General features: G+C 44.4%; 1 protein-coding gene across 3 annotated transcripts in view; it reads right to left on the bottom strand.

Annotated features, from left to right (window-relative positions):
• CYP27A1 (cytochrome P450 family 27 subfamily A member 1) overlaps window positions 1-5302 on the bottom strand; it is a 31542-nt gene that overhangs the window by 13720 nt on the left and 12520 nt on the right. The window lies entirely within an intron of this gene.

The following is a 5302-nucleotide window of genomic DNA, read 5'->3' as shown; positions in this document are numbered from 1 at the left end:
CTGTTGTTCAGCATCTTAGCTGTGGAGGGCAGTGTCACTGGCCCTCATATGTGGGATCCGAACCGGGGCCCTCTGGCATCCCAAGCGAGTTCCTAACCATCGCGCCACTCGGCCGGCCCCTCCATGTTGTAGTCTTGAGTCTGAAGGCAATCTAGGGGCAGAATTCCTTTCTCTTCTGAAGACTTTTGTCTTTTTGTTTAAGGCCTTCAACTGATTGGAGGAGGACTACCCACATTATGGGGCGTAAACTATTTTACTCAGTCTACCTTTACAATAAACATCTAGACCGGTGTTTGACCAAACATCATCACCTAGCCAAGTTGACATATAAAAGGTTCACCGTGGATGAGCCTTTTCGAGCCAATACACACTCAAGTGGTTGTAATGGATACTGCTGAATGTATTGTGGGAATGGATGTGTTAAGTATATGTAATTCTTCTCTTGATTGTAAAGAATATTCCCAAAGAGGAAATGCCACATTTAGAACAGTGGTAGTGGGTTGAGTGGACCTCTAGGAGTCTACCCAGTTCTCTAAGCTTAGCCATATGGTATCAATAAAATAGTATAGGATTTCAGGGAAAGAGAAGGGGCAGAAGGGGAGATCACTGTCTTAGTGAAAGAGTTAGTACAGACAGACATGCTTAAGAAACTATCCAACAGGGAGGATCCAAGATGGTGGAGTAGATGAACCCTGAGCTTGCCTCCCCCCATGACCACATGAAAATTACAACTCAATTGTTGAACAATCAACCTGGAGAACCACCTGAAGTCTAGCTGAACAGAAGTTTTATAACTAAGGATATAAGGAAGAAGCCACATCAAGACTGAAAGAAAAAGTGAAAGAAAGAAAGAAAGAAAGAAAGAAAGAAAGAAAGAAAGAAAGAAAGAAAGAAAGAAAGAAAAGGAAGGAAGGAAGGAAGGAAGGAAGGAAGGAAGGAAGGGAGAAAACTATCCAACAAACTGTGCAGACTGTCCTCCTACTTGGGCCAATCAGTGCTCACGAGGTTTTTGAGCTACTTTCAGTGACTAACAATTCTGCAGAATGGAGCCTGTGGCAAAAATAGGCAGCCACTTAGATAATGGTTCTCTAGGGTTTTGGATATGACATTTGCCTGATATCACAACCCAGAATTTCCCATTGAAGAGTGCTGGTAGACACTGAGGGACAGCCAAACAAAATGTTGCTATACCCTAATGTCCCTATCATAAGATGGGTCAGAAATGAGAACATCAACTAAGTGGGTATTGCCTAACAAGCAATATGTAGAAGTGGTATTTCCAGAAAAAGAAGTAAATTCAGCATGAAGGTGTTGGTTGCCCTCCAGATGTGCTGAGTCAGATGCAGGGTCTATACCAACGCCTTGGGTTTCTTGGGACGTTTGGTATACTGAGGTTCTTGACAAAGCTTGGGTACACTGAGGACTTGATTCATGCATTAATCAGCTAAATTGAAGGCCATGGGGTGTATTGAACTGCTGCTGTGCAACCCCAAATAAAACTGTTTACACTGTACATGGAAAAGAGAAGTCTGTCCAGTAGGCAGAGGTCTGAGCTGTGAGCTGTGGTATTTGCCCTAGAAAAGACTTCCCAAGCTGCACCGTGTTGCATTTTCACTGATTCATGGTGGTATGGGCTGGTGCCTGGCAGCATGACGCCTGGATGATCAAATCTTAGCCTCTTTAGGGATGAACTTTATGGCAGCAAATCACACAAGAACCACACCCTTTGTTTGTAACCTAGGTGGATGCAAAGGTCGCCTTGGATGAACATCAATAAAATCAACGAGTTGATGAGATCTGTGGTGGCCATGTAAGGACCATGGCCACCTGGATACAACATTTCACAGGGCATGGTAATCCATCCATAGTTCAAGACTGGGCCCTAAAACAAATGACTACAGCATGTGAAATCAAGGAAGTCTGGCAAATATGCCCGACTGCCAGCTACACAGTCCAGTGGTAAAGGAAACTTTGAGGCACATAGTGAGGGGTACCAGACCTTGCCAGTCCTGGAAAATAGACTGTATAGGTCCCCTATATCCTTTCAAGGGTACTGTTGACTGCAATTGACACCTTTTCAAGGTATGGCACTGCCATCTCCATCCACACAGCAGATGGAAGGGGGCACACTGTTCAAAAACCCTTCCTTAGATGAACTGTGCCACATATTTGGATTCCTTAAGAGCATCCAATCAGACAATGGTGCTACCTTTGCAGTAAAAAGTACCCAGCAGCTCCCTGGGACGTTCGCTGGACCTTTCATGCCCTGGATCATCCGCAGGCAGCAGGTGCCACTGAAAGACGGAATGGACTACTTTTTTTTTTTAAGCTGAGCCATCCTGCTACCTGTTGGCAGCTCAGCGGCTGATCAGCTCGGGCTGGACTCGAACTGCTGTTGCTCAGAGCTCAAACTCTTGAGCGAGCTCTTAACCAACTCGGCCGGCCTACCGGAATGGACTTTTAAAGGAGAAACATAACTGAACAACCAAGGCTCAGCTCCCAGTAGAGCCCCCTCTTAAGAAAGGCAGTTTGGACTATTAATGGGACAGTTCACCAGAAGGGTACCTCCCATTTAAACAGGATTTTTCATTATGAGTTGGGGAGGTGGGAAGAGGCCCAGAGAGGCTGTAAGAGAATCAAACCATTTAATTAACTTTCCTTATTCTATCACTTTTCTTCCCACACCTACCCCTTGGGAAACCAGGCTGTTGAAATTGGCAAGTCGCAAGAAGAGTCAGAGGGTGAACTACTCTAATGTGGTGCTTCTTTTGCCACTGGCTACGCTTGCTGCTCTGGGCAATCATGGATATTGATGATCATGAATATGAGGTGACAACTCCTAAAATAGTCCTGGCGTGGCCCACCTGTCAAGGGGTGGGAGATATACTAGGACAGCACCAGGTATACAAGGAAACCACTGAGGCACCTCGGGAGAAACCAAGGGTCATATGAGGGGAAGATACAAGGAGGATTGGGACATGGAGTGAAGTAATTACTAGAGGGACAGAGGTTACATTTCTACATGGTTGTGGAAAGAAAGGAACACCTCTGGCTTGTGGGACAGCAGCAGTCAACCCTGATTGGTTAGAGGTGAAGAGAGGGACTGTTAATCTCTTTTTATCAGCTCCTGTCTACAGGGCATCAGGTCAATTTGATACAGACTGCTACCACCCACCCTCAACTTGGCTGCTGGCCAAAGAGAATCTGAATCTAAGTTTAGAAACTTCCCAAGAGCCACTGACTTCAGAAAGGATCAGCCTCCACTAAAGATAACAGAACAAGATTAACTTTCCAAACATGGATTTGGTCTATTTAGCCCCATCCTGTTACTGTTGGCCTCTTTTGTTCATTTGTCACCAGTTGTTCTAAATTCTTCAGCATGGGTGGTAATAGGCAATCATACTGCCCAGGACTTCTGGGGGCCAGTTAAGGGGAGGTATGTGTGGCACCTCTAGTTGCCCTCCCAAGGCGGAGCCTGGCTGCAGCCTATACTCCAAATAGGCCTAATCAACCTACACTGAATCATGGTGGTGTTGACTTTCATTTAATGTTGCCTAAGACAAACAGAACAGATTAGGTATGAGCTCCTATCATTAAAATTTGAATATCTATTTGATGGGGTGATGTATGCCCCTAAGAATTTTGAGCTGGATACGTGAAAGGTCAGGGTGGAGTTGCAGGGTAACTTTGCATATATCCACATGTGCTGACTCAGAAAGTCCACTTCTGGGTATTTATCTGAAGAAAATTAAAACACTAATTCGAAAAGATATCTGTACCCATATGTTCATTGCAGCATCATGTATAATAGCCAAGATATAGAAGCAACCTAAGTGCCCATCAATAGATGAATGGATAAAGAAGATGTGGTACATATCAGGGGTGCCAAACAAATGTATACAAGTGGGCACTTTGGTCAACATTGCTCAAGCAGTAGTGCACCATCATCAGAAGTGTCTGGATGCTACTTTGAGCACTTCTTGTAATTGCAGAAGTCAAACGTGACTTGTATTCATTTTTTTTGTTATCAATATGTATTGAGTATCACAACTTTAATACAGTTTTCCTTTCTTAAAATGTGTATACTTTTTTTTGGTACCATCTGTATATACAATAGAATATTACTCAGCACTGAAAAGGAATGAAATCTTGCCATTTGCAACAACATGGATGGACCTAGAGAATATTATGCTAAATGAAATAAGTCAGACAGAGAAGACAAACACTGTACTATTCCACTTACATGAGAAATCTAAAAAAAAAATCAAAACAAATGAACAAACAAAATGAAACAGAAACAAACTCATAGATACAAAGAACAAACCGATGGTTGCCAGAAGGTGGGGGGAATGGGCGGTAAAGGGGAGGGGAATTAGAAGTACAAACTACCAGTTATAAAATAAATCACAGGAATGTAATGTGCAGCATAGGGAATATAGCCATTAATATTGTAATAATTATGTATTGTGCCAGGTGGTTGCTTGACTTACTGTGGCGATCACTTCGTAAGGTATATAAATGTTGAATCACGAGATAATTATACTATTATTTGATCCCAAAGGCTCACTATGGCGAGCCCATGCCAAGGTCAATAACCCAAGGTAGCCCATTACAGCCATTACCTAAACTATGGTATAGTGCTAGAGCGTACTAATCTGCCCCCAAGGCAAGGGGTGGTAACCTATGGTGTGCAGGCCGGCTGGGGGTGGAGTGGGGTGGAGAGCTGAAATCCCATGCCATATGTCCTGCATAAACTCCTATTTCACTGTAGCAAAGTGCCATAGCTTTCAGGTTTTCAAAAGGTTGGGAACCTAAACAAATTTAGGAAACTTAGCTTTGGGTTGTGATAAAGATTCTCTCCTTAACTAAATTCTAGTCAGGATCCTCTCAGCCCTCTTCTCAACGAGGCTTCAACCTTGGCCTATAAAGACTTGAACACTAACACGGGTTCTAAAAGCTCCAGGTCACATCCCAAGGATGACCTTCACTCCTAGGATGAAGCCCCTTTAAAGGGCCTGCCTGAGGAAACTCAAGGCTGCCAAAAGAATTTCCTATCTGTTCCAGTCAACACCTGAAGATAGGGCCGCTGTCTCCCAGTCTCTGTGGGAGGGTAGGGGCCTAACTTCAATAAAATTAGCACCATTTATGGGCCAGCCGAGTGGCGCGATGGTTAAGAACTCGCTTGGGATGCCAGAGGGCCCCGGTTCGGATCCCACATAGGAGGGCCAGTGACACTGCCCTCCACAGCTAAGATGCTGAACAACAGCTCAACCTGGAGCTGGGCTGCCGTGGGTCGCCGGCG

Source organism: Hipposideros armiger, unplaced genomic scaffold, assembly GCF_001890085.2.
Source record: "Hipposideros armiger isolate ML-2016 unplaced genomic scaffold, ASM189008v1 scaffold_38, whole genome shotgun sequence".
NCBI lineage: Eukaryota > Metazoa > Chordata > Mammalia > Chiroptera > Hipposideridae > Hipposideros > Hipposideros armiger.
This window is presented reverse-complemented; position numbering and strand designations above follow the sequence as displayed.